The sequence below is a fragment of the Papio anubis genome, chromosome X, assembly GCF_008728515.1.
Source record: "Papio anubis isolate 15944 chromosome X, Panubis1.0, whole genome shotgun sequence".
Classification (NCBI taxonomy): domain Eukaryota; kingdom Metazoa; phylum Chordata; class Mammalia; order Primates; family Cercopithecidae; genus Papio; species Papio anubis.
The window spans coordinates 82,054,504-82,078,960 of record NC_044996.1 but is presented as its reverse complement, the minus strand read 5'-3'; the positions used below and the strand labels follow the sequence as shown (position 1 = coordinate 82,078,960).

The 24,457-nt window shown below is 41.1% G+C and overlaps 1 protein-coding gene and 1 pseudogene across 4 annotated transcripts in view; both read left to right on the top strand.

The window, feature by feature from the left end:
* The window catches only part of LOC100997351 (ectodysplasin-A), a 430,782-nt gene that overhangs the window by 67,969 nt on the left and 338,356 nt on the right, over positions 1 to 24,457 (top strand). The window lies entirely within an intron of this gene.
* Positions 7,242 to 7,436, top strand: LOC116272313 (annotated as a pseudogene).

The following is a 24,457-nucleotide window of genomic DNA, read 5'->3' as shown; positions in this document are numbered from 1 at the left end:
CACCTGACACAGTGGCTTAGAGTGTACGAGCCAGGAGGAGGATTGAAGAGGATAGTGAGGTGGTGACAAAAGATGAAACTGCAGAAGTAGCAAGGTCTAGATTATGGAGAGGTAAATGGCATGCCCAGAAGTTAGTATTGTATTCTAACAGCAAGGCAGGCCTTTAAGCAAAGGAAGATCTTGTATGATCCATGTTTTATTTAATTTTTATATGTGGTGTGAGGAGTGGATCCAACTTCATTCTTTTACTTGTGGATATCCAGTTGTCCCAGCACCATTTGTTGAAGAATGTTTTTCCCCTATTGAATTCTCTTGGCACTCTTGTCAAAAATCAATTGATTGTAAATATAAGAGTTTATTTCTAGACTCTCAGTTCTACTCCATTAATCTATATGTCTGTCCTTATGCCAGCAGTACTACATTGTCTTGATTACTTTGTAGCTTTGTTGTAAGTTTTGAAATCAGGAAGTATGAGTCATATAACTTTGTTCTTCCTCTTCTTTTTTTTTTTTTTTTGAGACAGAGTCTTGCTCTGTCACCCAGGCTAGAGTGCAGTGGCGCGATCTCGGCTCACTGCAAACTCTGCCTCCCGGGTTCAAGCAATTCTCCTGCCTCAGCCTCCCGAGTAGCCGGGATTACAGGCGCCCGCCACCGTGCCTGGCTAATTTTTGTATCTTTTAGTAGAGACAGGCTTTCACCATCTTGCCCAGGCTGGTCTCGAACTCCTGACCTCATGATCCACCTGCCTCGGCCTCCCAAAGTGCTGGGATTACAGGTGTGAGCCACCGCACCCAGCCCAACTTTGTTCTCCTTTTTCAAGATTGGTTTTGGCTATTCTGTGCCCCTGAATTTCCATATGAATTTTAAGATCAGCCTGTATTTTGATAAGGTTTTGTTTAATCTGTAGATCAATTTAGGGAGTATTGCCATCTTAACAATATTAAGTCCTCCAGTCTATATTGTGGGATGTCTTTTTCGTTTACTTAGATCTTCGTTACTTTCTTTCAACAGTATTTTGTAGTTTTCAGTATAAGTTCTACACGTCTTTTGTCAAATCTATTCCTGTTTTATTTTATTTTGATGCTATTGTAAATGGGATTGTTTCTTAAATTTTATTTTTCAATAGTTCATTGCAAAAATAGAATTAGAGCTAATTTTTAATATTGACCTTGTATACTGCAAGCTTGCTAATTAGCTTTAGTACGGTCTTTTTGTGTGTGTGTGTGGATTCCTTAGACTTTACTCTATGTAATATTATGTTATCTGCAAATAGCGATAGTTTTCTGGATGCCTTTCATTTCTTTTTATTGCATAAGTTCATAACTATAACCTCTAGTAACAATGTGTTGAATAGAAGTGGTAAGAGTAGACATCATTCTCCTGTTAGGGGGAAAATATTCAGACTTTTATCACTTAGTATAATGTTAGCTCTGGGTCTTTCCTATGTACCCTTTAATCTGGTTGAGGAAGTTTCTTTCTATTCCTAATTTGTTGAGTATTTTTATCATGAGAGAGGGTATTGAATTTTGTCAATATTTTTCCATGTGTAATGAGATATTCATGAATTTTTTTCCTTTATTCATATGATATATTAATTGATTTTCTGATATTAATCCAACCTTGCATTCCTAGGATAAATTTCATTTGGTCATGTTATGCAATCCTTTTTATGTATTACTGGATTCAGTTTGCTAGTATTTTGTTGAATATTTTTATGACTATATTCTTAAGAGACATTGGTCTATAGTTTTCTTGTAATATCTTTTTCTGGTTTTGGTAACAAGGTAATACTGATGTCGTAGAATGAGTTGGAAAGTATTCCCTCCTCTTATATTTCTTGGAAGAGTTTGAGAAGCATGGATATTAATTGTTCTTTAAATATTTACTGGAATTCATCAGGGAAGCCATCTAAGCCTGGGCTTTTCTTTGTGAGTAATTTATTTATTACAAATTCAATCACTTGTTTTAGGTCTATACATCTTTTCTACTTCTTCCTGAATCAATGTTGGAAGTTTTTGTTTTTCTAGGTACTTTCCCATTTCGTCTAAGTTATATAATGTGTATACATACAGTTATTCATTGTATTCCCTTATAATCCTTGATGTATGTTTATGGTTAATAGTAATGTCCTCTCTTTCCTTCTGAATTTTAGTAAATCAAGTCTTTATTTTTGGCTTCATCAGTCTAAGTAAAGGTTTGTCAATTTTGTGGATATTTTCAAAGAAAATAATAGCCTTTTGAACAGGGAAGTAGTAAATTAATCATTTGAAGGCAGCTAGTAGCCCCTATATAATGGCCTCACTAACAGTGTGTTCTTGGCCATATGTTTCTTAACCTCCTGGAACCTCAGTTGCCTCATCTATAAAATGGGGTGATATGGCTTGCCTCATAGATTTGTCTTTAAAATTAGATGAATTAACGTGTAAAATCTCTAGCACAATACCTATTTATGACAGATATTATACCTTTCCGTGAATGCTCATATCTTTTTCTTCCATATTATTGTGCTGACCCTGGTTTTTACTGCATTATTCTTCAGTAGCCAGCTTTAATTTAATAAAGTAAACATTAAAAATGACTTCTCTTTTAAAGTCTGAAAAAATATTTTTGTGCTTTTTCTTCTACCATATAATCAAAATGATACTTATTTTCACTAAAATTTAGGCATACAACCAATTTCAGAATGTAAGCAGGTGAAACAGCAGATTAATATTAATCATAGATGAATGTAAAAGCACAGCTGAGATTGTACATAATAAATTATCATGCTCTGTATTATTTTCGTCTTTTTCTCATCTCAGTAGTAATTTTATTTCCTATTAAATAGCCATAGAGATAATTTCTTTCTTCTTAAAGTAGAGCACCATCTCTCAGATAACTTTAACATTTCTGAGACAATTCTGACCTTTTAATGAACTTTATGATAGTTCAGCAGTGTTATAAATAATGAACCTGAAACTCTAAAAAGTTATCAAAACTTCTTTCAAATTGTGGTATATAATTTATTCAAGTAGAGAAAGGTAACTCTAATCAATTTTTATATGTTATTAAAAGTTTCTACATCCTATTAGTAGGATTTATATTCTCTCTTTCCTAAGTATCTTTTGTCCTAACTTCCTCCATAGGTATGCACCTTTATTGCTTGCCTGTAACTTGAGGAAATAAGAACATTTCTTCTAGACTGTGAGTCAATGAAAAGTGACTCCCCTATGGAAATAGGAATTGAATGCTACAGTCTCATGTATGAACTCGGTATTTGGCCTAGATATTTTCCCTTTCTCTGAAATGAGGAAGATGTTATGGCACCTCACTTCACATTTGCCTGACCAGCTGTTGTAACATGTATCTTCATGAACCCTATTTACTGGTTTCACTCTATGGATTACCTGTAGAGCAGGAATAATTGAATTGACAAATAGGGTTATGATTAGGCTATGATAGAACCTCTCTAGCCCAGCCTAACACAAGTAGATCACAAAACATCTTTATTCTAACACCGATGGTAGGAATGTCAGGGATGTCAGTAGAGTTCCCAGGGGTAACTTTCATCTCAATAGGTCTCCAACTCCAACCAGAAGACAGGTTTTGCCATGGAAAACAGAGAGTGAAAACTCATGAATGAATGAGAAAAATTCATTCTCAAGAGACCTGCCTTAGCTAGCTAACACACATCATTAGCAATGTGATCTTAATGGAATTGTTAAACATCTCCAAGCTTCAATTTCCATGAATGTGGGTGGTGATAACAGGATTGTTGAGAAATTTTAATAAGATAATTAATGTAAAGTACTTAACACAGTGCCCAGTTCATTGTAAGGGATTTTCATCAAGTTTTGTCAAAATAATTTCTCTCCTATGACCCACTTGGGTGTTGTAACAGATCTGTTAAAGCTTTCTTTTACTATATCTGAAATTTTTGTCCTATATTCTTTAGATCAGTGCTTTTATTATTGATGGTTTGGGTTTGTGTCCCTACCCAAATCATGTTGAATTGTAAGCCCCAGTGTTGGAGGAGGGACCTGGTGGCAGGTGATTGGATTATGGGGGCAGATTTCCCCTTGTTTTTCTCAAGAGAGTGAGTTCTCAGGAGATTTGGTTGTTTAAAGGTGTGTAGCATCTCCATCCTTGTCTCTCTTCCTCCTGTTCTGGCCATGTAAGATGTGTCTGTTCCCCCTTGCCTTCGCCATGATTGAAAGTTTCCTGAGGCCTCTCCAACCATGCTTCCTGTGCAGCCTGTGGAACTGTGAGCCAATTAAACCTTTTTTTCTTTATAAATTACCCAGTCTCAGGTATTTATAGCAGTGCGATAACAGACTAATACAACTATTTAAGATAGCTTTTATGGGTCCTCTTACTTTTACCTCTATGCCCCAGTTTTTTTCATTCCTTTCTTTTATGAGTGATTTTCAGGCTTTTTATCATTTTGGAAACCCTACTTGGATCCTATTCTCAGTTATTTATTTCTTTTAACATGTAGCACACAGAACTGGACCCCATACTTTAGAGATTATTTGTCCAGCCTAGCCTTCCTTTAATTCAGCTATTAGACTTTAATCAGTGTAGACTAAGATTACTGTAGAATTTTCTTTTCAGTGGCTATTTTATGACCTTGTGGCCAGATCAAAAGAACTATTTTTGAGATAGGAGACATATCTGAAATCATAGTTCTGAACACTGATTCAAGAATTGTTTTCTTCAGCTCTGAATATTTACATGCTGGTTTCATCAGTAATCTATTTGCTTAGAGACTGATTTACTGGAAAAATGAAAACAGCATTTGTAATTATATATTAGACATTTTAATCTTATACCTATGTACCTAGATTTGATTGGTTAATTTATAAGCACCAACATTTTCCACATTTGTTGTTCAAATTTTATTTAGGTGGACTAGCTTATAGACCATTGACTTCAAATGGAATTGTGAAGCTAATCTTTATCTGAAGTTTAGGTGATGAAAGGCTTTCTTTGCCAAGCAAAACTAATGATACTCCCAAGTTAAATGGAAATAGCCTAACATGGAAACCAAGAGTGTGTTGCCTCCTCAGCACTGTTTTCTTTCTCTGCCTTCTGGGAGGAGGGGAGAGGGTTTATGGGGAAAGGCTGCAGGAGTCAGAGCAGTCAACCTATGGCTGACCTGAACGATATTGTTAAAGGTAAAATAAATTGCAGAAGAAAGAGAGAATCAGTTTTTATTGGAATTTAGACACCATTACTTTTCCTTGGATGATTCAGAACACACTTTTAAAGGAGAAATGTAGAAGAATAAGAGGGAAGCACTAAGGATTGAGCCTCTTTTTTACCACACTTTAGATGATGTCAGAATTATTTTGTTACATTGCTTTAAGATGTGAATGCTTACTCACTCTAGTATATAGGACCATTATTTGCAAATATTTAAAGTTTTTTTGTTTTGTTTTGTTTTGTTTTTTTTTTTTTTGCTTCTGGAAAACCTCAGCTCCCTAGACTGCATTCTCTGTATCTCAATTTCCTTATTTGTAAAATGAGGACAATAAGACTACATAGAGTACTCCCTGACTTCCCAGTTACCCCATAAGGTAAGTCTTTTGTCTCTAAACTACTCTTAGGACCTCATATACTGAGTTGTGTAAATTGTGGTTACTTGTGTATGTGTTTTTTGTTCCCTGCTAGATTATAATCTCTTTGAGGTCAGAGGCTAGCTGAGTTTTCATCTTTTTTGACCTTCATAGTTCCTTGGGTTAAAAACTTCAGTGAAATCACAAGAAAGTAATCAGAAATATAATTGGGCAGGTGGAACAAATTTGTTAAATCTGTTTGGGAAAACAATAACTGGTTCTTAAATAATAAATCAGCCTCAGGTTCACTGTTCCATAATCAGGGTGGGAACAAGGGATAGGGGAAAGTATATGTTTCTGAAGATATCTGAGAACAGAAGCCCTGCCTTTAATATGGTTGATTTCATTGGATAATGGAGGAATCTCTTCCTAGTTATGTCCACAAAAATTGGGAAGCTTGTCATTAGCTGTACTGTGATGCAGATGTGACTTCAAAGAATCAGTTCACTTCATCTTGTTAAGTTGTGGCAGAAAGCAGTATTTCAGACTATCACAAAGCAAGGAATTTGAGTATAAGATTAAAGTCTACTATGTTCTGCATGGACAGGCATAATTTCTATTAAGTATTGATCCTTAAGGCAAAGCTAAACAGTTATAATTAGCATAGGATTTTTATTCGAAAATATTGATTTTCTACCCTCTTTCTCTAAAGCAGAGACTAAAAGTGTCATAGAATCTCTGGGTTAAAATGCAGATAGAAGTCATCCAACTCAAGATCCCATCTCCTTTGTCAATCACTTCTGCAATATCTCCATCAAGTTCTCACCATCCTAGGCTTGAAATGTGTCAGCAATGGAGAACTTGCCCTCATGGGAGATAGCTAATGTCATTTGTAGGCTGATCTAGTTGTTACAAAAGTCTTCCTTATTTAATACCACAATAATAAACTCTGCCATACCATAGTTATTCAGATGGGAGAAAGATCCCCACATCCCCCTGACTAGTCTCCAACGCCCCAACTCCAGACTAAACATACTTTCAACTGTTCCTTTGTTATTTTGTTGCACTTTCCACACTATATTGTAGTCATAGTTTGTAGCTGTATTTTTACACATCTTCTGAATTGTGAGCTCCTTGAGGACACAAACCACATCTTATCTTTGAATGCGTCTGGTATATAATGCCTTTGAGTGAGAAAAACATAGCATTAAATCTCTGCATTATCTGGGCCACTCTTGTTTGGATGTTCTCTGAGTTATCCTTTATTAAACATATATTTACTGAATACCTTTCTGTCAGTCAGATACTATGCCAGTATTTAGGAATACAATAGTGAAAGAGAAAGATATAGTTTCTGACTTTGTGAAACTTAAAATGTGTGAGATACAAGGAAATAGGCAGTACAAAACAAGGTGATAGGCTGCACTAAAGGAAGGATACAGTGCATGGTTTCCAACCAAGGCTTTTGGGATCAAAGAAGGCTCCCCCACCGCCATTTTCTTGTTAAGATGGGGAAAATATTTTAGATGTGGTCTGACCAGCCCTGATGATCACAGTTTTGATCTGAGTATTTCTGGATATATATGTTATTGTAGGTTAAGGTAATATTTGCCTTTATAATGCTACTACATTATTGTTCATTCATTCAATAAATATTTATTGAGTACCTATCATCTCTTTAAATCTTTAGACAAATTAAAGTTAAAGATTATACTTTCAGGGATCATTTCTACAGTTTATTCCTGGAGAAGTTTCTTTGAATGTATAGAGCACTAAAAAACATATTATCTCCCAAGTGTAAAGCTGCCTCTTGGTGTTGGTTTACTTCAATTGCCATTTGCCATTAATGATTGTTCTTCTTTTCTTTTGGGAGAGTAAGAGACAGAGGACACAGTCTGGGTGGGGAAAAATATTAAGTTTAGCAGTCTAATTGAGCAAAGAACTATTCATGAATTGAGCAACCCTCAAAACGAGAACAAAGGGAGGGGAGAGAAGGAGAAGATGACAGGGTTGGCAATCACTACTCTGCTTTCTCTGTTTAACCACTATGACTATGATAGCTCTTCCTCACACAGGCCAAAATCAATCTGATCTCCAGAGAATAATTTAGGTGAGTTAAGTATGGACCTAATGACATATTATACTGGAAAATACTTTATAAATTAAGTGCTATGTATATACTATAATTATAATAATAATATTTCCACCTAATTCCTCCCAGTAAAACTTCATTCTCTTCCATGTCACCCAGCTCTCTGACACAGTACCTCTGATCATACCCTTCTGCCATATCACATCTTCTCACTTCCCCATTGTAAATAAGCTTCATGAAGATACAATCCAATTGATTCAGTTAACTTTGCCAGTTTCAGTTTTTAGATGCCATTTGTCCTTTCAGTCTTTCCGGAAGACTGAGGGTGATAAAGACAATGATAATGCCATTGTGTTCATGACACCTTATTCAATTGCTTTATAATTTGTCCAGTAAAATAGTACTTCTATTGCTGGAGATTTCTCCAGGAGTGCTCCATAAAGGAAATACATGTTTTAATAACCTTTTAGCTACTGTTATAGTATTGGCCTTCCTACATGGAAAGCTCCTATCCAATCAGAGAATATAGACTATTATGAGAACATACTCATATCCCATTTAAGATGGCAAATGAATGAAATTCCTCTGTAAATGTTCAAATGGCCCATCAGAAAATAGAAGTGTACCACCTGAAGTTTTTATTGTCTTCCAAGGATTACGGGTTTGACAAAGCAAACATTGGTTATAAACCATTTTGGCAATTTTAAAATAATCCCCACACTAATATTTTTTCATAATTGGCATAATTTTTTTATACTCCATGATGAGTTAGGGAGTACAGAACTTTTAATAATGAAGGCTTTAAAGACTTGAGAAAGACCAGGTAGCCATCTGTGCCCTCCATGAGTCCATGCTTAATACTGAATTTATATTCTTTTAAATATCAGATTTGTTTCTCCAATTCAGGTGTAGCACTGTTTATTAAATAGGGTAAAATAGGTATTCTGACCTCAATCGGTCTTACAGAGTTCTTTTAAATTGCGTATCTTAACAATTTCAGTACTGGCTAACTTGGTGTGAAAATCTGCCAAACCTTTTCCTTAGTATTTAATAATTCTTGTTCTGCGTTTGGGTTAGCAGTTTTATAAAACTAGTTTCTTCATTAGAGATCTGGAAATTCTCACCTACTCTAATGGTATGATATTAAAGTTATCAGAAATCTGTACTTGTCAGAGTCCTTTCCATGAATCTCCTTGAAGACAAAACACTTTAGGCTTATAGTTGCTCAGGAAAGTACCAGAGTAAACAACCATCTGTGAATAACAAGGCTTAAAATGGCCATGGATAAAGGCCTGTTGAGAGTTCACTACAATGTTGATGCAATTGACAAGGAAATTCAGTTATTTTTGCTGCATACAACATTTTAAGATAACTAGATTTACGACTTATCATTATACCAGGACTACTAGTTTTCTATGAATTTTATGTAATTTCTGAAACACATATTAATAACACATCCATACAAATATAACTCAAAGGGTTAGCTTTACTTATTATTTGACAACACTTTGCATATAATTTAATATATCAAGTAAGCCCAGTTAGTTTATATTTATCTTTTCATAAAGAGAGGTGTCCTTTTGAGATGTTCCAAGGGCCTATCTGGAAAATCCCAAAGTTAGTTCAAAGTCAAGAAAGAGACTTAAATTAGAATTTGATTTTGTGAAGTTTGTCAAAAATATCAAAGGTTTCAGCCTGGCATGGTGGCTCATGCCTCTAATCAAAGCACTTTGGGAGGCCAAGGCAGGTGGACTGCTTGAACTCATGAGTTTGAGACCAGCCTGGGCAACATGGCAAAACCCTATCTCTACTAAAAATATAAAAATTAGCCAAGTATGGCGGTGTGCCCCTGTAGTCCCAGCTACTTGGCAGGTTGAGGCGGGAGAATCGCTTGAACTTGGGAGGCGGAGGTAGCAGTGAGCTGAGATCGCACCACTGTAGAGAAAGAAAAAGAAAAAGGAAAGGAAGAAGGAAGGAAGATAAAGAAAGAAAAAAATATATATGGTTTGAAACACTTGATCAAAATATGATGATAAGTGACTGTGAAATAATAGTAATCATTTAAATAGAGTGATAATTAAAAGACTTTAAAAGGCAAATATAGAAACATGGTTGTAGAAAAATCCTTAGCTCTTTTAGAGGACTCAGTTTTCCTTCTTTCTTTTTTTTTTTTTTTTTATGGAGTCTAGCACTATAGCCTGGGCTGGAGTGCAGTGGCACGATCTTGGCTCACTGCAACCTCCACCTCCCAGGTTCAAGCGATTCTCTTGACTCAGCCTCCTGAGTAGCTGGGATTACAAGTGCCCGCCACCACGCCCAGCTAATTTTTAATAGAGACAGGGTTTCACTATGTTGGCTAGGCTGGTCTCAAACACCTGACCTTGTGATCCACCTGCCTCCTGCCTCGGCCTCCCAAAGTGCTGGGATTACAGGCATAAGCAATTGCGCCCAGCCTCAGTTTTCTTAAGTAATCAAAAACCCAATATAGAACATGAAGCACAAGGAATCATCTTGATAAAGCATAGAAACTTTGTTCCTAGGCCAGTTACCTACCAAAAAGGTAAAGAAAAAACTTTCAAAATTTCCTATTAAGAGCAGATCAAAGGCCAGGTGCAGTGGCTCACACCTGTAATCTCAGCACTTTGGGAGGCCAGCACTTTGGGAGGCCGAGGTGGGTGGATCACCTGAGGTCAGGAGTTTGAGACCAGCCTGACCAACATAGTGAAACCCCATCTCTACTAAAAATAGTAAATTAGCTGGACGTGGTGGCACATGCCTGTAATCCCAGCTATGTGGGAGGCTGAGGCAGGAGAAATGCTTGAACCCGGGAGGCAGAGGTTGCAGTGAGCTAAGATCGCACCATTGCACTCCAGCCTGGGCAATAAGAGCGAAACTCCGTCTCAAAAAAAAAAAAAGAAACAGATCAATATTCCAAGAAAGCCTTATTTATTGTTTCAACACAAGGTACCAAATTCTAGTTTTGCATCAGTGTACATTCGGTAGTAAGGCTCAATTTTTAGAAAAACTTGTGAATAATTCCCTTCTAATCTTAGCTTGATCACACATAAAATTACTTTCATAAGATTCATCTTCCACAAGCCTTCTATACTCTTTTTATGTTTCTTATTTTTCCTATACCTTTTGGTTTCTCATTTTGGAACAATCAATCATTCTACTTTAGGATAAGAATTACCCTCTTCTTTTTTTCTTCCATACCTCATAGCTTCACTTACTAAAAACATGTCTTATATTACTCACATACAATAGTTGTTTTCCTTTTATTTCTATTTTAAATTACCATATATTGATTAGGATTTTCACCTCTTAGTAATCTTAATTTCTAGTGAAAACCCAGGAAGTAAAACCATTTAAAACCCTCTGTTATATACAAACATTTTATAAATATGCATTTCATAATTTCTAGAATATGTGCTTCCTCATAGAATAATTTTTTCATGTTTACTAACAGACCCAAATAGCATACCTATACTGTTTGAAAGCAAGATGCCAAAATATGTATACTTTAAACTTATGTTTTGTAATTAATAGTTTGGTATTTTTAACTTACTTAGAAATGACCTAGACATTTCATGAATATGGATTACAGTAATTCCTCCTTTACTGCAGTTTCAGTTATCTGTGGTCAATTGCAGTTCAGAAATAGGTGAGTACAATACAATGAGATATTTTGAGAGAGGGAGAGTGAAAGGTTCTTACATTGGTTCGAACCCCAAGAGCACACACAACACGAGGCAGTGTGGACCAACACGCTGTTTAAATGAGCGCCTGGGTGCAGGCGGGCTGAGGTCTAACATGGTGTCAGCACCAAATGAGGACAGGGCAGGGATTTTATAGTCTCCTGTAAACAGGAAGTGTCTCAGTCTGATGTAACTGCTACACGGTACACTGACGGCCTCTCAGTTTTCAGGGGGTATGTGTCTTCTGGCCATCTGTCTTCCTGCTTCTGCTATCTTGCTGAGGCATGCTGTTGGTGTAAGTGATCTTGCGTCTTGGGACTGGGCCTGAGAAGGGAGGAGTTATTCATTCCCTTAAGATTTCAGGCCCTGGGGAGAATCTTTCAGAGAGAAAGACCACATCTATATTACTTTTATTGTAATATGTTGTTGTAATTTTGGTATTTTATTATTAGTTGTTGTTAATCTCTTCCTGTGCCTAATTTATAAGCTAAATCTTATCATAGGTATGTATGTATAGATAACAATATAGTATATATAGAGTTTGGTACTATCTTTGGTTTCAGGCGTTGATGAAAAGAGTTGAACTCTGTAAAACATTTGAAGAGATTTATTCTGAGCCAAATATGAATGACCAATGGCCTGTGACACAGCCCCAGTAAATCCTGAGAACATGTGCTAAAGCTTGGTTTTACACATATTAGGGAGACATAAGACAACAATCAGTTCATGTAATGTGTCCATTGATTTGGTGTGGAAAGGCAGGGCAACTGTATGCTGGGGCTTCCAGGTCATAGGCAGATTCAAAGATTTTCTGATTGGTAATTGGTTGAAACAGTTATTATCTAGAGACCTGGAATCAATAGAAAGAATGTCTGGGTTAAGATAAGAGGTTGTGGAAACCCGATCATGCAGACAAAGCCTCCAGGTAGCAGAAGTAACAGGCTTCAGAGAGAATAAATTGTAAATATTTCTTATCAGACCTAAAGGGTCTGTTCTATCAGTTTTAAGGTCTCTGTTTTGATGTTAATGCCAGTCAGCTGTGCCTGAATTTCAAAAGAGAGAGGGTATAATGAAGAATGTTCCATTATCACCTGAACTAGTTTTCAGGTTAACTTTGGAATGCCCTTGCCCGTAGGTGAGGAGTAGGGGGAGTGGGTGGGAGGGTCCATCAGTGCATCCACTGGGTGTCTTGGAATTTATCTCCCAAGTATAAGGTGGGGACTACAGTACTTAATATAACATAGAATGACTTTAAGATTTTAAGTTACTGAAAAAGATTTTTGAAATTTTGACAAGTTTACTTAAACTTGTATCCCATTTACATTCACTTAATTTACTTATTCTTGACAATTCTTGAATTGCTCATTAAACAAAACTGGCCATTGTAGGAGTTCAGGAAATACCACCCTAAAATATGTATATTGGTATACATATTTTTGTTATGTTGATGACTTTGAGCTGAAGCACTTGAAAAACAGCAAAATAGGCCAGGCGCATTGACTCACACCTGTAATCCCAGCACTTTGGGAGGCTGAGGTGGGCTGATCACCTGAGGCCAGGAGTTCAAGACCAGCCTGGCCAACATGGTGAAACCCCGTCTCTACTAAAAAAAAAAAAATACAAAATTAGCCAGATGTCATGGTGGGCACCTGTAATCCAAGCTACTCAGGAGGCTGTGAGGCAGGAGGATAGCTTGAACCCGGGAGGCGGAGGTTGCAGTGATCTGAGATCACTGATTTGTTTTATGCGACCACCGGAGCAGGCGCCAGAGATGAGGCAAGTAGGCAAGGTAAAAAAAACTTTATTAGCTAGCCAATGTGAAGGAGGAAAGGGCAAGGTTCACCAGTCTCCAGCAGTGGAGGCCGAGGAAGTCGCTCTGGCGTTCTCGGGCAAGGTTCCTAGGTCCGCACATGAGGAGGGGCCGAGGAAGTTCCCAGCGGACGTCTGCCAGGAGCGGTTTTTTTATGTCTAGGGCCTGGGAGTGGGAGAGCAGTAGGCAGGACACGGGTCTGTCGGGGGGCGTTCCGTAGGCCTGGCTAGGTAGGTTTCGGTCTCCTCGTTCGGACGTCACATTGCACCTGCGCAGTTGGTCTGCATTTTTCCTGGGCACGGGCTGCATTTTCCCGTGCATGGGTAAGTTGGTAATGAAGAACCCGGAAATGCGCCATCTTAGTTGCCTTTGTCCTCTCCCCCCATCCAGACAGTTCAACCTTTTATTGATTATAGTGATTGGGGGCGTCATTATCTGTCTAACTGCTTCCTGCTGTCAGAGGGCGTCGTCATGAGGGTCTGTGGTTGGTATCTGGACGTAGGGATGTAGGAGCATCTGGTTGAAGGCAACACAGGTGATCTCTTGAACTTTGGCTTGGAGAAATTTGATTAAAATGGGGGCAAAGCATACGATAAGACAGAGGATTAATATAGGAATGAGGAATGGGAGCATTTGTTCTATTACTGGTAATAACCATATAGGTGGACCAGGGGTTAAGGGAGTGTTGTAGTTTTTGAGTTCTGTTTTAATCCTGTTTAGAGTTTGGATGTTGGTGTCAACTAGACCTGACTCGTTTATGTAATAGCAGCATTCTTCTCCTAAGAAAAGACATGTTCCTCCTTTTTCTGCTGTAAGAAGATCTAATGCTCTCCTGTTCTGTGCAGCCACCTGGGCTACTGAAGTGATTTGGCGCTGTAGAGAGGCTAGACTTTCAGCCGAAGCCTCTATGGCTTCTTGAATTTGTGCGGTTAGGGATTGAGTAGACTGTACGGAGTGGGCGAGTGCCCCAGTTCCGAGCTCTGACACCACTAAGGAGGAGGCTAGAGAAATTCTGATTACTAAGGGAAGGAAGATGGCCCATTTTTGGAGATTATTAGGAGGAGAGTTAAATGGTAAAATGAGTTCAGCCACTTCTGCTTTGCTATATAGGGTTAAGCTAGGTACTAAGGACACTGGGACACAGAGAGATTGGCTGGTGGATGTGTGGTTAAGGACCTTGAAGAGGGTTTTATTACACCAGAAATAACCTCCAACGGGGGCTGTCTGGGTCTTATTGGGCGATTGGGTGTAATCACACCAGGAGGAGTTTGGGGCAGAGTAGCAGAAAGGAAGGATTGGATTTTCTGGGTTTTGGTATAGTGGGACTTGGAGTAAGAACCATTTTTGGGAGGTGCTTGTAGAGTCAGTTGTAGCCTTGAAAGCAGTAGGTAAGGGAACTGCCACTAAGGGGGCTTCTTTAAGGGCTGCACAGAGGAAACAGTGGGAGAGATGTGTTATGTTAGCTGCCCGTGTTAAGTTTAACCCTTGACGGACAAGCTTTAACCATGAGAAGGGGTCTTTGTTGGAGGAGTGTACTTGATCTTGTAGGGCCTGTTCTTGTGATTGTATGGCTAAGGTTAAATTTTGTAGGTTTTTTATGTTTTTTTTTTTTTTTTTTTTTTTTTTTGAGACGGAGTCTCGCTCTGTCCCCCAGGCTGGAGTGCAGTGGCCGGATCTCAGCTCACTGCAAGCTCCGCCTCCCGGGTTCACGCCATTCTCCTGCCTCAGCCTCCAGAGTAGCTGGGACTACAGGCGCCCGCCACCTCGCCCGGCTAGTTTTTTTGTATTTTTTTTTAGTAGAGACGGGGTTTCACCGTGTTAGCCAGGATGGTCTCGATCTCCTGACCTTGTGATCCGCCCGTCTCGGCCTCCCAAAGTGCTGGGATTACAGGCTTGAGCCACCGCGCCCGGCCGGTTTTTTATGTTTTTAGGGAGGGAGTTTTCCTGTTGGACTAGTGTCCTTTTTATTAAGAGGGTGGCAGCTGGATATGAACCTGAAACAGAATCAGCATAGAGTCCTCCTTTTACCCCGTCCACCCATCGGGGGTCCCACGGGTCTTGGATATTTAGTTGATATTGGTAGGTTCCAAATTGTTCGTGCTCGGTGAAGAAGTGGTTTTTCTCTTTGGATGCATAGTGGATTTTACAATATTGATAGGGGCATCCTAGGTTTGTTTGTTGCCAGTAGTTTTTACAATTGTATTCTGTTTGGTCATATAGAAAGCAGAGAGACGGTATAGGCCATCTATGTTTGCGAGAAGTGAGGGTGAAATTTATGGTGAGGAGGGACTGACAGCCTTGGGGTGAGCAGTCTGCAGTGCCTTGTAGCTGTGAATGTTGTTTGTTGTTGGTGGTCCATGTTTAAACTATAGAGAATCTCCATATGAAAGTAGGCTTAGTAATGGACGGTGAAGTGTATGAGAAGAGTAGTAATGTAAGAGTAATGTAAGTGTAAAGTAGGACTTCATTTTCAGTGTAACTGTGGAACGCACCTTGCCACTGGAGGTGTTCTATAAAGGTGGTTAAGGGAGTTTGGTGAGTTTGAGGCGGGTAGGGGCGAGTCTAGTAGATTTCCACTGGTCGTCCTCTGTGGGGGCTTTTTTAAATTGTGATATGTGGACCCAGTGTGTGTGACCTAACAGCTTGGCTGCTGTGTGTATGGACAGGAGGACAGTATACAGGCATTTCCACCTGGGCTGGAGATCTTTGGCTTGGATGTCTTTTAAGTATACTTGGTCCTCTGGGCTGAGAGAGGTATGTGGGCTATAGGTATCTGTTGGAGGGGGGTGTGCTAGTTCTGCATGTTGCCTTAGGAGTTGTCTTAAGAGGGTGAGGTATGGAAGATAGTTTGCCAGCAGAGAGGAAAGGGTAGGTAGCTGCTGGAGGGTGAGAGGCCGACCGTAGACTAGTTCAAATGGACTGAGGCCTGTCGGACTCTGTGGGGCAGCTCGCAGCTGGGTTAGGGCCAGGGGAAGGAGAGTTACCCATGATTGTCGAGTCTCGAGTGACAGTTTGGTGAGTTGTTGCTTGATGAGCCCGTTGGCCTTCTCTACTTTACCGGAGGACTGAGGTCTATAAGGGATGTGGAGTTTCCAGGTAATGTGTAGGAGGGTCGCCACCTGTTGGACTACTTTGGAGATGAAAGCTGGGCCGTTGTCAGACTGAAGAGTGAGTGGGAGGCCAAACCTAGGAATAATGTGTTCAGTGAGTATGGAGGCAACTATATTGGCAGTTTCTCCTGTGGTAGGATAGGCTTCTATCCATCCTGAAAAGGTATCAACGAGGGTTAAGAGATATTTGAATTTTTTGTGTTTTGGCATGTGGGTAAAGTCAATCTGCCAATCTTCGCCTGGTTGGTGTCCTCTGAGTTGGTGACTTGGATGGGGGTTGCATAGTCCTCCTTGAGGGTTTGACCTGAGGCATGTGGAACACTGTTGATTGATTATAGTTAGGTGTTTCATGAGTGTGGGGCAGTGAATGAGAGGGCTTAGGAGATTATGTAGGGCCTTAGGTCCTATGTGTAAGGAGTTATGTATGTCCTTTAAGATGGTGTAAAGTTGTAAGTGACTAGGTGGTTGGGCCTCTAAAAGTTCTGGACAGGAGTGTTCAGTATGGCGTTGTTTGAGAGGGTTGGGGAGTAAGGTTGCTGGATTTAGAGAGGGGCAGACTCCTAGGGCAATGGTAGAGTCTTCTATGAACAAGAGGTGGAAAAGTTGGAGCCTAGACGGGGTTAGGTGGCTAATACTTTTGTGGGCAATAAGGTCTTGAAGGCGGTGGGTAGAGAAGACTGTTAGATTACAGCCTCTAATGAGTTTCTTTGCTTCCTGGGTTAGACAGGCTGCTGCTACTAGGGCCCGAAGGCAGGGCTTCCACCCTTGTACAGTGGGATCTAATTGTTTGGATAGATATGCCACAGGACGGTATGTGGTACCTACAGGTTGGGCTAAAAGGCCAATAGCAACTTTTTGTCTTTCATCTGTGAAAAGTTGGAAGGGGCGTTGGAAGTCTGGGAGTGAGAGAGTAGGATGTGAGAGAAGGCAGTTTTTTAGGTGAGTGAAATGTTTATAGATTAACTTTGGATTAGACAAAGGTCCTTGGGGAGTCTCCTTGACAGCTGCATATAGAGGTTTAGCCAAGATTCCGAAATTAGGAATCCAGTGTCTGAAAAACCCCACTAGGCCTAGGAAGGATTGGATTTCTTTAGCGTCTTGGGGAGGAGAAAGATTTTGTATTAGAGTTAAACGGTCTGTGGTGAGCGAGCGTGTTGTGGGAGTGATTTCAATGCCTAAATATATGACACATTGTTGTGAGAGTTGAGCTTTGTGTTTGGATACTCGGTAACCTCTGGATCCTAGATGATTAAGGAGGATTGCAGTGTCTAAAAGAGAGTCCTGTCTCGTGGGACTACAGAGTAAAAGGTCATCTACATATTGGAGAATTTTACTATTTGTAAGAGGACAGGAGGCCAAGTCTTTTGCAAGGGCTTGCCCAAAGAAATGGGGGCTATCTTGGAACCCTTGGGGAAGCACTGTCCATGTCAGTTGGGTGGAGGCATGGGTGTCTGGGTCTTCCCATGTAAAGGCAAAGAGAAACTGACAATCGGGGTGTAAGGGAGTAGAGAAAAATGCATCTTTTAGATCTAGCACAGTAAAGTGTGTTGTGTTAGATGGGATAAGAGAGAGAAGGGTATAGGGATTGGGAACTACTGGATGGGTGGGGCAAACAGCCTCATTGATAAGACGAAGATCTTGCACTAACTGAAAAGTCCCATCTGCCTTCTTTACAGGTAGAATTGGGGTGTTACAGGGAGAATGAGTGGGGATGAGGATGTGTTGGCTGAGTAACCTAGTAATGATTGGTTTCAGTCCTCGTAAGTGTTGTGGAGAGAGAGAGAACTGTGGGCGGGTTGGAAACTGAGATGGGTTTTTAAGTTTTATGAGTATTGGTGGATGATGGTCCACCACGACAGGAGTGGAGGTGTCCCACACTTGGGGGTCTATAGGAATGGGGAAATTAGGGAAAGGGTTAGTAGGGTTGTTGCAGTCATTTGAGTTAGTTAATACTAGAAGTAGATGGCAGGTGGGGTGGGGGTAGCTAGTAGGAAGGGAGATACAGGCTTTCAGTTGACTTAGGATATCTCAGCCTAGTAGAGGAGTGGGGCATGAGGGGATGATGAGGAACGAGTGCGCAAACTAGTTGTTGGCCAGGCAGCAATTAAGAGGCGATGTTTTTCGAGGGCTGGACGGGGAGCCATCAACTCCTACAACAGAGATATTGGAGGGGAGGCTAGGCCCTTTGAAAGATGGCAAAACAGAGTAGGTAGCCCCGGTGTCGATTAAAAAATTAATTGTCTTACCCACTACCAGGAGAGTTACCCGTGGCTCGGCGAGGGTGATAGGGGTCCCCGAGTCCCAGCACCTTCAGTCGTCATCCAGGTGTAAGAGCTGGAAGGAGCTCCCAGGGTCCTGAGAAGGGACATCATGTTGAGGCGCCATGCCTGTTTTCAGGGTGGGGCAATCTGACTTCCAGTGCCCTTCTTCGTGGCACGCTGGACAGGGAGTTGTTGATGGATGAGGTCTAGGGCACTTGTTAGCCCAGTGTCCAATAACTCCACACTTGTAGCACGGCTGTGTTGGACTAGATGGTTGGGGATTCTGGGGACATTTATCAGCCCAGTGCCCAGGGGTTCCGCATTTATAGCAGGCCCCTTTTGCCGACTTTGGACCTCTGGGTGCTTTGCTCTCTGGTTTTGGGTTAAGACTAGGCTGCAGAGCAGCAACTAAGGCTTGGGTTTGGAGCTGTACTTTCTGTTTTAGGTGGGCCTGACATTGGGCCTCAGCCATCTCCTCCCTAGAGTTAAAGACCTTGAAGGCCGACTTGACTAGGTCTTGGATAGGGGTTTGAGGTCCATCCTCCGCCTTTTGGAGTTTTTTCCAAATATCTGAGGCCGATTGTGAAGTAAAATATGGTGCTAGGATAGTGGCCCCGGCTGGGGAAGCTGGGTCTAACCAGGTGTATTGAGTTAAAGCCTCAGTCAGCCTGTTTAAGAATGTGGCCGGATTTTCATCTGGACCTTGAATAATTTCTTTTAGTTTGTTAAAATTAACTACCTTATTTGAGACTGCCTGCATGCCAGCCAGAAGACACTGAGTCATTATGTCTCGTCTTCGGCGACCCGGCTGGCCTACTTGATAGTCCCATTCTGGGTCCACAGATGGGACTGCCTGTTCCCCTACTGGTATAGCAGCATCTGTTAAATGCAGCTGATCGGCATGCTGCCTGGCGGCTGCTAGGATGCACTCTCACTCCTCTGGGTTTAGAGGAGAGGTAAGAATAACATGAAGGTCATGCCAGGTTAGATTGTAGGCCTGGCAAAGGTACCTAAATTCTTTGGTATAAACTGTAGGATTGGCAGAAAAATCTCCTAAACGTTTTTCAATTTTTGAAAGGTCTGCTAGTGAGAAGGGAACATGAACTCTAACCACGCCTTCTGCTCCTGCCACCTCACGCAAGGGCGCTAAAACTGCAGGGAGGTTGGATAGGGTGGGAGTAAGGGTGGGGGCAGTAAGGCAATCTTTAGAGCGGGTATGGGAGGATATAGGTGAACTAAGGTGGCTAGGCGGAAGTGCCGAGGGGATGGAGGGAGGGGCAGCCTCAACAATGGTAGGCGGGACCGAGGTGGAGGGTGGAACTACAGCGGAAGCGGGAGGGGAAGGTGGAGCGGAAGTGGGAGAGGGAGGTGGAGTATACAGCAGGAGTGGAAGGGAGGGAGGGGAAGCTGACCCCGGGGGCCTAGAGTAGGAATTTGTGAGGTCTTCGGGCGAGTCAGACAGGAAGGATGACTCTTCCTTTTCTGGCTTTGCTAGATCCGCGCCTTTAGCCAACATGACTTGGGCCAAGGAACACTGGCTACACAAGTCTGGTCGAGAATGCAAATCCCAAAACCCTTGTATATAATTTATTTCAGACCACTTGCCTAAGCGCCAGCAGAAATTACCAAGGTTGATTAAAATGTTACGGTCTAGGGTGCCTTCAGGCAGCCATTGAGACTGGTTGTCTAATTTATATTGTGGCCACGCCACAGTGGAGAGGAAAATCAGTCGCTTTCGCTTAAGATCCTGCTCTAATTGTAAAGTTTTGAGATTAGTTAGAAGACACCCTAAAGGGCTGTCTCTAGGTATTTTGGATTGGGGATTTCCCATTGCCTTTCTCTCGCGGTAAGTGGAAACCAGGCTCTATCCGGCTACAAAGCATCCTTTGGAGCCACTAGAGACTGGATGGCTCCTGGAGCCGGAATGGACATTACCTCCAGGCGGATGTCTCCCTCCTGGACGGTTCTCATGCGGACTGGAATGGAGTTCCTTTAGGCAGACGTCTCTACCTTTGGGAACTCTCCTGTGGGTCACCTGGTGACCAAAAAGCCTTGGGCCTGCGCAGGACTTCTGGCCAAGGAGTATGAGAGGGAGGCAAGAGGTACTCACCCCTAGGAGGCTTGGAGGTGTGGAAAGTAGTGTCTGGGTCCTGGTCTGTCTGTGGCGTGGAAGGAGGAGGAGGCTCCCCAGGCCTCGGGGGCCCTGAGAAGGGGTCTCCTCCCGGGTTTCAGCACCACCTGATTTGTTTTATGCGACCACTGGAGCAGGCGCCAGAGATGAGGCAAGTAGGCAAGGTAAAAAAAACTTTATTAGTTAGCCAATGTGAAGGAGGAAAGGGTGAGGTTCACCTGTCTCTGGCGGTGGAGGGCGAGGTTCACCGGTCTCCGGCGGTGGAGGCCGAGGAAGTCGCTCCGGCATTCTCGGGCGAGGTTCCTAGGTCTGCATATGAGGAGGGGCCGAGGAAGTTCGCCCCGGACGTCTACCGGGAGCGGTTTTTTATGTCTAGGGCCTGGGAGTGGGAGGGCAGTAGGCGGGACACAGGCCTGTCTGGGGGCGTTCCCTAGGCGCAGCTAGGTAGGTTTCAGTCTCCTCCTTCGGAGGTCACGTTGCGCCTGCGCAGTTGGTCTGCATTTTTCCCCGGCATGGGCTGCATTTTCCCGCTCGCGGGTAAGTTGGTGATGAAGAACCCGGAAATGTGCCATCTTAGTCGTCTTTGTCCTCTCCCCCCATCCAATCACACCATTGCACTCCTCCAGCCTGGGCTACAAGAGTGAAACTCCATCTCAAAAACAAAAAACAAAAAAAAGGAAAAAAGAAAAACAGCAAAATACAGAGGCTTTCTGAGTTCCCCCTCCATCTGCCTAAAGACTACAAAAGGAACTCAATTGTCCTCCGTCCTCTGAAGATTAACTGTTATCACAAGAGAGAAGGCCAGAAGTCCATTGCAACCAGACAAACCTTGTCACATCATCATCTATTCTTCTAAGGGCCTATTCATCTTTCCCCAACACCATTTACTCTGAAGATACCTATTTTCTTCGACCTCTGACCATTTTACTCATTGTAGCAGTAGGGATTGAGTCAAGGGACCTTTGTCCTTTTTTAAAATGACCTGCCTGATTATTGCGCTAAGCAATTTTTAGTTAGGCTGCTCATTATATTTGTCTTTGGGCTTTTAAAATTTCTCCAAACTGAGGTAAACAGAATGGACTGGTTTGGGTCCCTGAAATGTTGGGAGACCAACAGGGAGTCCCTGTAGTCCATCCATCCTTTGTTAGATTCAACTTTTGTTTTAACCCCAATACTGTCCATTTTAGTCATCTCATTTTTAAGAAGCATCTAAAATTTTCTATGCCAAATTTACATTTCTAAAGTGGTGATTCTTAGGTAAAAGAAGGTAGAAAATTTATGTCTCAAAGGTATGGAACTTAGATTTCAGCACTAATTGTCATTTGCTCAAACTGAGAAAGGAAGGTATAGATAAAGTCCCAGTTAAGACAAGATGGTCAAGAAAATCACCTTAAACAAAGGTAAGGCTTGTTATGTAAATTTAAGTCAATGCTTTCTCCATTGTAAGAACTTCTAGTAAGAGTCCTGCCTCTCTTCCAGGTGCAGAGACAGAGACAGCCTTATAAATGGAGATTTCCTGTATAGATGTAAATTTATTTTATAAAACGTCTCAAAATAACTAAAAATAGGCAGATTCCCAGCCCAAGTTTTTAAATTAGATTACTGAGTTCAGAGTGGTTCCCATTAATGAATAGGGCAGACAAAGCATCTTCTATGCCAGCCTAGGATACGTTTCACTATTGTTCTGAGTTTAAGATTTTGACGAAGGCACAAAGTGGTTAAAGAAGCAGGCCACGTTTATCTGAGGGCTGAACTTCTCTAAAAAACTTTTTTATCCTGAGATGGGAAAATAAGCAAAAACGTTAATAAATTTAGGTACTATCGATGAAAAGAGTCAAACTCTGTAAAATATTTTTGAAGAGATTTGGGGTGCAGCTTGGTTTTATATATTTTAGGGAGATGTAAAACTTCAATCAAACACATTTAAGAAATACATTGGTTCAGTCCAAAAGGCAGGACAACTCGAAGAAGGGTGGGGGTGGGGATGCTTCAGGTTGTATGTAGATTTACAATTTTTCTAATTGGCAATTGGTTGAAAGAGTTATCAATAGAAAGGAATGTCTATGTTGAGATAAGAGGTTGTGGAGACCAAGGTTTTATCATGCAAATGAAGCCTCCAGGTAGCAGGCTTCAGAGAGAATAGATTATAAATGTTTCTTATCACACTATGTTGATATTAATGCTGAAGAGGCCTAATGAGGCATGTCTGACCCCCACTTCCTGTTATGGCCTGAACCAGTCTCTCAAGTTAAATTTTAAAGTACCCTGGCCTAGGAGGAAGTCCATTCAGGTGGTTGGGGGTATCTTAGAATTTTAGTTTTGGTTTACAGTAGGCAGAGGAGGATAAAGAGAAAGATGGAGAGAAAGATAAAGAATAGTCAGAATCATCAGTCAACATAAAATATTTTCTCTCTCTAAACATCATGTTGACAAGAAAGAGGTAGACAGAGTTGGCAGAACATATAGTCAGCAGGGTTTTGAGAAGAGAGGTTTCAGTCAACTGAGAGGTTCCTAAGGGAGAAGCAAGAGTAAGTACAGAAAACAGAAAGAACTAATTCTTACAATATTTTTCTGAAAATGGCCCAAGTGGTATTCGACAGGTTTGGACACAGGAATCTTTTAGACATAATTTGAAACCTCCACCACGGAAATATTCTTTATTTCTCTCTGAGAGATTGGTTAATTATCATCCAAGGAGTGAAGCCTTTGGGGACTACTTCTAGTGAGGAAATAGTGCAGGACAAAGTGAGTGAGTTCATCAGATGTCTTGTGTAAAAACTGACAATTTATTTTCCAATTCTCTGGCTGTTTATGATAAAGGTAGACATCTCAGAGCACAGGGTACTTTAGTTTGAGACCCCTTGTTTTTGGTTTAAAATTTATACCACAAGGTCCTCTTGGTCCCTGCAGATGTTGTAATTGTAAAGACACCCAACTGTTTGCCTTTTGTAAGGAGTTTTCCCACCGTGTAACTCTAAGTTACTCTACGTTCACCCATTTCTCTAGAAAAGCACAGGTTCTATATCCATAGTTCTTATACATGAAATTTGCTAGAGTTCCACATGGAGGAGTTCTAGACTTTTTGTATCTAGATATTATATGATTTCCTATCATATTCTAGTAACCTTACCTACCTATTGAACCTAGTCCAGTTTCTGTCTGACGCAGGCAGACACCTGTGGCACCCCCATACAGTACCCATTCCTGTTTCTATTGTGACTTCTGAACCCATTGTGGATTAAAAAAAAAAAAAATGCTAAAATAAATTCGAGAGCCCAAGCAACAAATTTGTGGAGCCCAGTATCTGAGAGAGAAATCACCCATGACCCCAGTTGCTCTAATAGATCAGTGGGCATAATGGGCTCTGTTGGGTACCTGTACTTAGTCACTCAGTGCTACTGGGGGTCACCGCAGTTCTACTTTGGATCCGACTTCTGATGCCAATCTGTTAAAAGAAAAACTTTAGACAAACTGAATTTAACGGAATTTAATTGAGCAAAGAATGATTCACAAATTGGGCAGCCCTCAAAACCAGAACAGGTTAACAGAACTCTTGCCTGCAGCATTTATGGACGAAAAACTGAGCGCCCTAAGAGAGACAGCTTGATTGGTTACAGCTCTGCTTTTGCCTTATTTGAGCATGGTGTAGTCAGTTAGCTACCTGCAATTGACTGAAGCTTGGCTGCTGTGATTGGTGGACACTCAGCTATTTGTTACAAAAGTATACTGCGACATTGGGCTTTGAGTTAGTTTTTATGTATGTAGGTTTTAGTATGTAGGTTATCAGTTCATTAGGTAAGAACTCAAGTATGGCGGCT